The 12251-nt window shown below is 37.5% G+C and overlaps 1 long non-coding RNA gene across 1 annotated transcript; it reads right to left on the minus strand.

Moving 5' to 3' along the window:
* Positions 1 to 2168: 2168 nt before the first annotated feature.
* Positions 2169 to 5620, minus strand: LOC146481853 (uncharacterized). Its single transcript, XR_014864224.1, has 3 exons — positions 5265 to 5620; positions 4291 to 4428; positions 2169 to 3852 (listed from the first exon to the last, which is right to left on the minus strand). It is a non-coding gene; the product is annotated as an uncharacterized LOC146481853 (long non-coding RNA).
* Between the last annotated feature and the right edge of the window lie 6631 nt (positions 5621 to 12251).

A 12251-nucleotide genomic window follows, 5' to 3' on the forward strand; every position in this document is an offset into this window, starting at 1 on the left:
AACAACAATAAAGATTGTAATCAAGTTGGTTTCTATTCCATTGTGTTCTTTATTATTTTTCTCTTATTGTTTAATTACAATGCTTTTAAAATAAGTTAATTAATTAAGTCAAAATCACTTAACTAATTAAAAGTGTGACCAAAATTTTTCTTCCTATATATACTAAGTCTTTTGGCGGGAAAATTTGACAAAATTTGCACAGAGTTTCCCCTGGCAACGATTTTGGCCAAAAATTTAGCGGGGCACCCCTTGAAAATTTTTGAATCACAAAAAATTGCAAAGAGTGCCCCTCAAATTTTAAACCCGCCAAATAAAATATACACCATCTCGTGCAAAAAAATTGGTTTTGGCTATACCGAGTTAAAGTAATTTTTGAGCTCAATGTTTAGAGCAAATGTATCCAAACCGCAAAGATAAAACATTTAAAATTTTTGCACGAGATGGCGTATATACATGGAGGATATTAAAAACGACGTGGCAAGCTATGAAATTATTCGGTGAAAAATTTAAATGCTAGTTGAAAAGGATTTTGAATGATGAAAACTTTACTTAAGTTCAGTGTCTCGTATTGTACAATTCTCTTCCCTTTTCCAATTAACCCTTTGCTTTTCAAATATTTCATAGCTTGCCTGGTTGTTTTTAATAACAAGACCTTCTTCTACCAGACAATTGTTTTGTAGCACAGAAAACGTAAAATAATGTGTCGCCTAAGCGCTTTGCCCCACCGAAAACAACAATGAATTTGCTTTTGAACGAGTAATAAGAATTTAGTACGTATAAAGTTAAATTGTTTTGCTCTATCTTCCCCTTTAAAAATACGCACTAGCAGAGTCTAAATGTTAAATTCAAAATGATAACTTTTAATCTTTCGTTCTGTGCTACATCGATTGCCAGAGCAAAAGGTCTTTTCCTCCAAATAAATATCTAAAACTAAGAACTTAACATAAAACCCCAATGTCTGGTGTATTCTTGAAAGAAACTCGTTGTTTCAAGCCTTGCTGTTGAAAGTTTCCCTTTTATAAATTCGGAAATTTGTAAATCAAATAGTCAGAATATTACACAGACCACAAAAACACGAACCAAGGTAAAGTAGAAATTATTGTTGTTTGTTATTGAACCTTGCCGTTAGCGAACAACAAAAGTTTGTCGAAAGCTAGAAAAAATGCGATTCGTAGACGTGAAATGCGATGAATATTTCTAAAAATTAGTTTTCAAGTTCTCAGCATTGTGAAATTATACAACCAGGAACGACCAACGAACACAACAATTTCAAACGTTGAAAGGCAAACAAATTGTAAAACGAAAACATTCACGAGTTGTGAATAATTTAAAACCATCGTGAAGAGCAAGATAATTGTCGATACACGACAATGGGAACTCTTTTCTCTCTATAGAAATTTGAATTCACAATTATTGCCTAACAAAATTGCTAATAATTTGTTTGGAAATCTTGAAGTATGTTGTATCCGTCGATTCAAATCTGATGTATATGGAAATTTATTTCACAAGATTTGAAATTACGAAGGCAAGCAAAACATTCATCAACATTTGTGTGACAAAAATCGCTTCTAATTTGATAAAAAAAACCTTAAGTTTTTGTTGTGTTGATGACAAATTGTTTTCTGATCGTTTGAACTTGCAACCACAAGAAATATGACTGTGAAAGAATAATGCCGCTTGAAATTTGGAAATGTGTGGCACAAACGATAAAGTGGAACACCATTTTCTCACAATTTAATTAAAAACGGCAAGTAATACAATTGTGTAACCAAAAAGATAAATTTAACTGCTGCTATTCCGTTCAAAATCTTGTAATTTGTAATGCCGCACATCATCTTCACTGATTGAATTTATTATATACCGTAAATTACAACGATAAGTAAAGCCTAGTTGTTGTGACTACAACAAATCTGTGAATCTTCAATTAGTTTTCGATAAAACAGCACAAAAATTGCTTCATGAAAGATATTGTTGAAGATTATTCCGATACTAGCTTTCAAATCGAAAGACAAGACACTTGCGGTGCCAAAATCTATATCTTTGAAGTTAATTTGCGATATGTTTCTCTTTTTCTTTGATAGTAAAAAGTCATTTCTTGGTTTGTGTCAGGTCTGTATAACTGGTCTGTTTTTATCGAAGTAGAAAAACAATCACCAAAAAGGAAAAAAAACTGTTTTCCTCTAAACCAGACATTAGAGTTTTATGAACTAAGCTTTCAATATGACAAGAGAACTCAAGCACTTCGCTTAAAAAAAGCGTTTTTTTTGTCCCCAGTAAGTCAAATGTTCCAGAGCCAAACAAATTTTGTTTAAAACAAATTTCCAATCGCGCAAAAATTTCCGTAGATTTTGTAACCAAGATTCTACTTTGAATAATGCCTTTGTTCTCTTGTCAATCGGAAATTAATCAGCTGGTGTAGCGAACGAGTAAAAATGTTCAAGGAGGCACTCACGTTTTATCCCATCCGAAAAAAAAAATGTATAATCCCTAAGAAAATGCCAATTTGGTTAAGATAATATCTCAAAAGCTGTTGGAAAAAACGTTGACTTTGCAAAATATCATACATAAATATTGAGTTAATTTTCGACTCAATTCTATCAGTAAACCAAAACAGCGGAACAGAAAAAAAATTCCTTCATTTTTCCTTGATAACATTTTGGATCTGTTTCGTTCACAAGTGTAAACATTAATGACTGAGATTTGAAATAATTTAGGACACATCACCAATAGTTTGTATTCAAATCAATTTGTTCATGTCAGTTCAGGTGTTAGATTTGGTTTCGCAAGGCATAAATTATTTTCCTGTCAATTAAACATTCTTCGATGCAAGTTCAATTGTTTTATTTTGTTCAATTTGAAAATTGGCACAAAACAATCCGTCATTCCAGCAAAAAAAAAAAAACCAGCGAAAACGAAAACTTAGTTTTTGAACACCGAAATTAATTTCATGTCAAATAAGCATCGTCTACAAAAAAATTTGCTTTTTATTCATTGTCCGTGCCCCCTTAAAACATCCCAAACCCGCCACTACACCAGCTGAAGTTAGAAATACAACTTTTATACCTTCACGTTGAGCGATCAACGATGCACAAAAGAAACGAGAAAATGCTTTCGCTTTGAAAGCAATAATTCACAAACAACGAAATTATATCAAGAATATAATTTGTTCCGTTACTTTTGCGCGAACATTTAAAATAAAACAGCCAAAAATTTAACTTTATCTTCAAATACAAAAAAGTGTGCATTAAACGATCGCTCAGCGTTCAAATGGTGGCTGAACGCTATTTAATTAAGTTTATTTAAGTTATTTTGCTCCTACTTTTCAAGGAGTATGTCAGTTTGATGAATATGTTCAGACAATTAGTAGCAAAATCAGTGAAAATTCTGCATCAAGAGTAATTTCTTCACTTGAGTATCTCCACTGAATTTCAAGCCAATTTGGTGAACAGATTCAATTGATAACAAGATCATTGCTCAGTTGGCTATATAGATTCCTGCGGTTTTGACGTCTCGAGCTTCAATTCCTTTGTCAATTTGATGAACAAATTTAGACGATTGACAACTTCAGATCTGTACAAGTTTCCAAGGTGAATTCATTTCATAATCTCCAAATTCAGGTTGTATGTCAATTTGAAAAGCAAATTCAGATAAGTAGTGACTAAATCATTCCGCTTTCTTCCACATGGCAAATAATTCTACTTACAAATTCCTTCAGCCACCATTTTTACTTCAACTAAAAAATATCAAAGTTCTTATCTTTGTCGAGTTCCCTTCCCTCCTAATTCGTCCATTCCAGTTTGTCCTCTTGTGATTCTTTCTGTTTCTTTCCACTTTCTCCAGTTTGATAGCTCCCTGTTAAACAAGCAATGCAAGTGATTAGTCGAATTCGTAACTTTTAATTACATGGTACACAAGCGGAAAACTTCTAAATAAGTTCCAAGGTTCAATATCTTAGTCTTGTTGGATAGTTTTTACGCCTAAAAGCTTTGACGGTTCATCGGCCATGGTTTTCAACAGTACAACTTTCATTTGAAAAGCGTAACTTTGCTGCTGTGAAACTTAAACGACTTCTGCTGGGAAATACCAGCAAAATGAACACACGAGATTCTTTCTTTATACTAAGACTGAAGCGCTTTCAGCAAACAAATGAAATGCTATTCGAGAAGAAACTGGTTTGAAATCAAATGACACTCAAAGCACGTGTTAAGTTTATCAAGTGAGGTTTCGTTCGACTCTTTACTCTCCGAAGGAACTTGAAACAAATTTTTACAACGCAAAACTGATATTTACCTTTAGTTGAAAGCATAAATCCTTTTCTCCTTCTTCAAAGTCTTCCAGTGTCTTCACAGCTCCCCCAAAGCACAACCAAATCTTGAAAAGTACGTAACATCTTCACACCACCACGGTCAGCGTGGTGTGTGGCAAATTCTGCAATTTGTGATGAATATGGATTAGATACTGAAGCCAATCGCTGATAAATACGTCAAACATAGTTTTGTGCACGTCTTTTCAGCAAGCGAATCCCAGAGGGCGAGTCACAAGAAACGAACGTTATCTCAGGTGACAACAGGGCAAAAAAGGGAATACAAAAAAGACCCCGTTCGCGCTTATGCGTTTTTGTTTGAAAAAGCAGTTTGAAAAAGCAGAAAACAGTTTCGAAAACGGAGGTTTACCAGTTTGGTGTGGAACACAAAAACGAGCTTTCGATCCCAAAACTCAGACGTTACAACTAGTTATGCACAGCCATTAAGAACAGTGTCAACTTTTGTTACTGCGCATACGTTCTGTGCATCTCGCGGTGGTACGAGAAAGTCGGATTTCTTTTCGGCGATGCCTGCTAAAACAGAGATATTTTTGCGCGGTTTACAAGTACGCGGGAACAGCTGATCTTTGTAAGGGTTACTGAAATCCGAAAAGAAAATTAGGGGTAACCGTGCAATTTTCAGAGATCATTAAGCTTCAATATGGAAAAAAAATTCCATACATTGTCTTGTGTTTTGGCGCTTTTTAGAATCATTGTTGCTTAATTATCTCTAAAAAATGCGTGGTTACCCCCAATTTTCATTCTGGATTCCAATAGCCCTTGCTAAGGTCAGCTTTTCCTGCGTTGTCATAAACCACGCAAAAATACTTCGGTATTAGTAGGCACCGTCATTAACGAATGTGTACAAGGCAGCAAAATTCTCGAAAAAAAAAACCCTGAAAAAATATGAAATATCTTAAAGATTTGAAAAGGAAGATCAACTTGACATTGTAGCTTGTACCTTACGCATGCGCACAGTCAAATTACCAGATAAGTGACAGTCATGCGAAGCTGTTTCGTCTCTGACGATTCATCAGCAGGGCTTAGATGCAACCAGCGAGCAGGACTCGAAAGGTACCACTCTGCCAACAAGGACGCTTTAAACCCCAGTTCTTCACAATCATTGTGGGAGCTGTTGAACAGTCCTCGACAATACGTATGGAGAGGGGGGTCCGTGTTATGGTACTGAATATGCCACAAAATACCAAAGAAAAAGAAAATTAGTACTGGCCATTTCACGGCAGGTTTTATCACTGTCTGAAGTTTTTTAAAACGATGTGAATTCCAGTTACTTATTTTTGTCCTCCATCTTGACTTTGCCTGCTTTCAAAATATAACCTATAATTAAAAAAAAACTGATGGATAATCGGACAATGCAATCCCAGCGTTTTCATTGGCATTATACCATGCTCGAGAAATAGCGGCAATAAAATCACCTCCAGCTTTTCTGCGATAAAACTGTGCTTTGTTATCAATGTGTTGAATAACAAAACAATCATCCTGATCAATCTTGCGGAATATCCTCTAACTTTAGCGAACTCGGACAATGGCCTCGTCGGCTAAGTATCAGGCGGCGATATTCCGTGAGATTTTGCAGGGTAATTGTTAAACATCCAAAGCGAGTTTGAGAAGTAGTTGGGCAATAGGTCACTTCGCTTTTGCTAGGGGGTCATTGTTAATCAGGGAAAACGTGATAGGAGATGCAAAAAAATTTGTATAGGAATTTTCAGTTAAGTTTTCTATTTGCGGAACAAATTGGCTGCTTAAATTTACCGTCATTGTACAAAGATGCCCATGGATAAATTTGAAGGCTGTTGAGACCCTGGAACGGCTGTAACCAGGAAAACGAATACAATAAACTGCCGATTGTAAGACCCCCCCCCCCCCCCACCCACCGCTTATAAGCCCTCCCGGTTATATATAGGCCCATCTACCTGTAAACCAAAACATACATCCGATTATAAGCCCCTCCCCGGATATAAGCACCCCTCTAGTTTCGTTCGTGTTGTTAGTTTTAATTTTGTTCCAAATATTGACATTTTAAAGCTTGATGACAAACCAGTAAATAAAAAACGCCTTTCAGTCAACATTGCTATAGCTCGTTTCCAAACGTTTTTTTTTTTCTATCCCGGTTATAGAGCCCCACGGATATAAGCCCCTCCGTTAATAAGCCCATCTAAAACCCCTTACGAAGTTGTATAATTTCAGGGCTTATAAGCGGCAGTTTACGGTACGATTATGGGCATTCAAGGCTGTCTTCGGGTATAAATCTCATTTATACATCCCTTTGTGCAAACTGCCTTGAATTTGAAAAGCAGTATTCAGTTTAGTAACTAGACACACGACAAGATTTTTTACAACAACAACAAACAACTTTATTCCACTTTTCCTTGCATTTCCAAAATTTTCAAATTGTTATATATTATAGTCTTTACACATAGAATATATCAAGCTGTAATTCCTATACAAATTGTGTATTTCCCGCCATGTTTGACTTGAATACCATTATCCTCCAACAAGCGCAAAGAGGTCTATTGTTCGAACACTATTTATCAAAAGAAATGGAGAACTTCGTTATTTATTAATTTTCTGGGTTTGTGTTCACACGGATTGAAAATAATAATAATAATAATAATAATAATAATAATAATAATAATAATAATAATAATCTCTTTATTAACATATTCCAAGCAAATTGCTATTTACAAGTTGAAAGTAGAAAACAGAACTATTAAAACCTATTTACAATTTATTTCGATTAAAAAAGAGACTATTTTCAAGCACAATTTGTTTTAAAGAAAAAACAAATGTCATAAAGTTACAATAATATTCTTTTTTGTAATAAAAATCATATGATCGTATTCTGATTAAAAAATATTTGGAAGTAAAAATAAGGTCCTTAAGGAAAAACAACTCTTATTAAAAATATATGCCGATAACATCGGTCATTAAAAACAACTAAAACTACGAAAATTAAGAAAAAAAAATCTAATAAAAATAATAACAATAAAAAAAAAAATTGTAAATTTGTATAGCGCATAATTCCAGGACGAGATGATCAAATGGACTTTACAGTATGGGGAGACACTCTCCAGATCGAATTGCAATTTGGAAATGTTGGTTTTTGAGGAGAGAAGACCCGGAGAAAAACCTCTGGGAGCAAGGACGAAAACCAACAACAAACTCAACCCACATATGACGCCGAGTCCGGGAATCGAACCCGAGCCACACTGGTGGGAGACGAGTGCTCTCACCACTGTGCCATCCCTGCTCCCCTAAGAGCACGGCACGGGTTCAACCCAGGTGGTTCGTTTAACTGAACGGCACAAAATAACAAAATAAAAGCTAATGTTAAGTCTCACATCACTGATTTTATTTCAGGTATCATTTTCTTAACAGAATAGAAAGAAGCAATGGTGCCCGGTGAGGGCGGGTAACCACAGACACTTTCTTGTTTGCGTATAGCTCGTCCTTGTTTGTATCGACTTTTCCCTACATTAAAACGTTTTCCTGGTTTCAAAACTTTACTTCTGCAAAAATAACTATTAGGAAAGCTTTTCATAGATTAGTTTTATTTTTCAGGTTACTATTACGATATTAATTGTAAACTCTTATATCTTTTTAAGTATTGTTAAACGGAAACAGCATGCGTAATTTAATTTAATTGTAATTGAAGTAATTGCTTTAGCATTGAGTTTACTGTAAAGCGCATTGTTTACTGTAAAGAACAGAGATGGAAATGGTGCAATAAAAATTGTCTTATTATTGTTATTAGTGCTCTCATCATCATCATCATCATCATTATTATTACTGTTATTATTGCTATTGTCATGATCTCCTTTTTATTATTATTTGTAAATAAGATTTGTAAATAGGTTTTTTAAGGAGATTTTAATAAAGTTTGTTATTATTATTATTCTATTATTATTATTATTATCATTATTATTATTATTAATATTATCATTATTGTTATTGTGATTGTTATTATTATTGTTATTGTTAATGTTATTGTTATTATCCTTTGCTATCCTCCGCTCGGCTCTCCTCTGCCTTAGAGATTCTAAAAGGGAAGAAGAAGAAATGTAGACCTTCAGGACATAGACATTAGAATCGAGAATGTGACGGCTAAAATTTCTTAGTATCTTTTTCTTTTCTTAATTTTCATAGTGTTTGGTATTGTGGGAACATTTTCTTTGCCTGTTTGTGTCTTTTGGGCGTGATAATCCTCTCAAAGAAATAAACAACCTTTCCGACTTGATCGCTGTCTGTTTGTCGGTTTCTTTTGGGTGTGGCATTTACATCAAAGGCTACTGATTTACAAGGCTCTTAACAACGTCAAACAGAACTTACATTCAACGAAATAAACAACCTTTCTAATATTGTCGATCCCCGTTCCTCATGGATGTCTCGACGATTTAACATTTCAGACACTTTTCCCTCACTATTGTTTTTCGAATAACGTTTGTTACTGAGAAAAAAAAAATGGGAATGAACGATTCGTACTGCCTGTCTGTTACCACGACAACTCGTTTTTATTGGTTTTGGGCGTGTCATGACAATTTCAAAGGGATATGATATTTACGAAAGTTAACTAAACAATTGTTTTCCAAGCCACAAGAACGCCATAACCATTTAATTCCTGCTTCCTTACTGGCGGCCAAATTATTGAAAGTAGTTACCTTTCGCCAGAAAATCTTTTCGTTTGGTCAGTTTTTTTTGTTGTTATTTTCTAAGTGGCAAAGATTTGTAAGGCCTCCAAACATGTCTACGCAATGTTATCTCCACGTTACTCTCCCCCTGAATTTGTTGGTAGCTCATTTTTTTCTCTTTTATCATTTTAAATTAAAACTACTAAATAGTAGAAGTTTACTGAATACGTAAGAGAGCGATACAAAATGGCTGAACGAAAATTTATAGGATGTTGTTTGTTCAAATAGTTGTTATGACGGTGCGGCATTTCCATCAAAGGCTATCAATAAGGTTGCAAAACACGTCAATGCTAAATGTTTGTGAAAATTAAACTATAAAATTTACACGATAGATTGATCATGACCACTTCATTTCCACAACATTCATCATCGTGCAATAAATTGACCGCTCCAACCCCAAGTTTGCATTATAAAATCAAGTTTAAGGGGGCTTTCGGGTTGTCTGGATATCTCTTTGTTTGTTCGCCGTCTGTTTGTTACTCCACTTTTGGGGTGGCGTTTACATCAGATTATTCATTTATAAGGTTTCAGAACGTCAACTGATCGTAAATGGGATAATATATTCATAAATTGGATTATAAATTTTCGCGATCGAACGACACAGAATCATCCTGATTTACTTGCCAAAGAAGATCGAGCAAGTATGGAGAAAACCAGAGGAGGTTCTCAAAGCGATGGGGATGACATATTTTCCCCTAAACTGCAACCTTTGAGACCGTGCGATCTGGGAAGACGGCCCAGAAGTCAAGGGAGTATTGGCAGCCCGACCTCGCTATGGATTCCATCAGGTTCGCTCTCCTCGCTTCGGCTTTCTAGCTCGGGAAGTGACGATTCTCTCTTCTTAGAATGCCTTACCCCTTTGTCACCGCACTCTCGACGGGTTTTAATCGTCGACGAGTATGAAATCGAGACAGAACCCACGCAGAAATGCGAGCAGACGAGGAAAGAGTCTGAAAACGGCGAGATGATGGCCGAAGTGGTGATGGAATGGAGTGAAGATGTGAATGATGCCAAAGTTCTTGTTCAACACACTCGTAAAAAACATAAGCGATGTAAAGAGCGTAAAGAACAAATAATCCAAAGAGAAGACTGCTGTAACAATGTAAAGAGGCAAGGTCTCCCTGAAGGTCAGAAATCACAGAATGTTGTAGAGATGCCAGTTATGATCCCTCCGACAAGTCACCTTGCCTTGCGCAGGAAAATCAAACGAGAAGCTTCCAGTCCCCTGCCATCTGAAATACGCGAAGGAAGCTTGGATTCCGCGGGAGATGTCACGCATCCCGTAATGGTCTCAAGACCAAGTACACCTATAAACTCATTTGTGATGCCTTCACCGACAAGCCATCTTTCCATGCGCCAAAAGCAAATAATTCAAGCCAATTCCAACACACTCCTTAGTGGAACGCGCGAGGAAAGCGTGGATTCCACGCGAGACACCACGCGTCCCATGCTACGTTCAAGACCAAACATAGCTCTACGCCCAATTGGGATTCCTCCAAGAAGCCATCAATCCCAACACACGAAACTCAAACGGCAAGCTTCCAATCCATTGCCTCTTGGAATAAACAAGGAGAGCGTTGAATCCACACGAGATACCAAGCATCAGGTACTACAATCAAAATCACTTCCCACGTCTGACACATGCGGGATTAACGAGACAACTCGCCCACCGAAGACGCCGAGAAGTGCTACGGAGTATGAAAAACAGTTCGAGTTTCCAGAGGAGTCGCGAGTTTCGCGAAAACCCACAAACAAGACTCGCCCGCGAAGAAACAGTAGGATTAGAAGCCAAGAAGAAAGGCGCAAGCCTGAAAGCCACAATGCACCATCACGATTAATTAAGAGTCCAAACTCAAACCAGCCAAGAACCCACCCCACCCCCCGTCGACCACAGCAGCGACCACTGTCACGTGACCGTATGGGTTCTCCCTTCAGAGTAGCACCAGCAGTTTGGACCGTCACGCCACAAAGTCCTCGTCAATCTCCCAGGTTCCAGCGCGTACGTTCACCACAGAAGTCAGCAAGGCAAAACGCAAAGAGATCCGTGGCTGTAGACAGAGTGCTTGTGGTTAAGGCGAAGGATGGCGCAACCTTACCTTTACCAGCCATCCCTGTGGAGCGTTTAAACAACAAAGGCTACTATCTGGTTCCCGATGTGGGAAGAATGGGCTCCTCACCCTCCCGTCCCCCGAGCAAAAGTGTTTCTGAGCTTCCCGTCTCTAAGGCGCAGATGAAACGAAAAGCGCGTCAAACAAAGAGCATGGATGCGAATAATTCTGTCAGCCTTCGACAAGAGGAAACGTCAACAAGCACTGGGGCGGGAAATCGCAAGGATTCACACGAGAAAAACAACTTAGTAAGAAACCAGTAAAGCAGACGACAAACTCAGACTCACTAAGTGACCGGAAGACATGCAGATTAATTGACAAACTAACAGACTGACAACCGTCTGTGTACCACTTACTGATTGAAATATCGATCGATCATTTGCTAGAATATTAATAGTTCCGTAATAAATTTCGGAACACTTTCATTCGGGTTTGAGAGGGAGGGGTCGTTAGGTCCATTGGGATTAATTGGGGGGGGGGGAGGGAGGGTATGATACTATCGTGCAATCGTGATGTTCGTATATCACTTAACGAAGTCTTCATTTTTAGAGAGTAGTTACTTTCGGGTAGGCATTATTTTTCGGGGTCCTAAAGTTCGGGGAGGGGATCATTGCTATTTTTGTGGGGTGTAGGGGGAGTCATTGTTTGAATAGGAGAGGGTGAGGGTGAGTACTTTCGCGTGGGCGTCTATTTGTGGTGGGGCGGGGGGATGGGGAACGTTCTTTTTAAGGGATCTTTTCTATATAGATTTAAGTAAAAACTTTGTTGTTTTGTCATCAGCATATAAGGTTAGGGGAAACTCCCGCGGGTTACGGGGTACCCCGTATTGTAAATTTTAAGGGTGATGCGTGCCCTCTTTAGCAAGCTGGGAGGGTGTTGAAAAAAATCGTGGGAACTGGCGTAGAAACAAATTATAATAGGCACAGGGTGAAGATTCCGACCCGCACCAAAGCGGGATTGGGATGAGGGCTGCAATCGGCGCGGGATGGCGGGACGGGACAAATATTGGCAGGGCAAAGTGGGATTGGAAAAGACGTTCTTCTGGACAAGTTAAATCGTTTTACAGGAAAATACAGTGTACAATATTTGGTTCCCTTTTACGCGATAAGTGACTGCGATGTTTCCATTGAA

This window comes from Pavona decussata, unplaced genomic scaffold (assembly GCF_977016875.1).
Source record: "Pavona decussata unplaced genomic scaffold, jaPavDecu1.1 SCAFFOLD_48, whole genome shotgun sequence".
In the NCBI taxonomy this organism is placed as follows: Eukaryota; Metazoa; Cnidaria; class Anthozoa; order Scleractinia; family Agariciidae; genus Pavona; species Pavona decussata.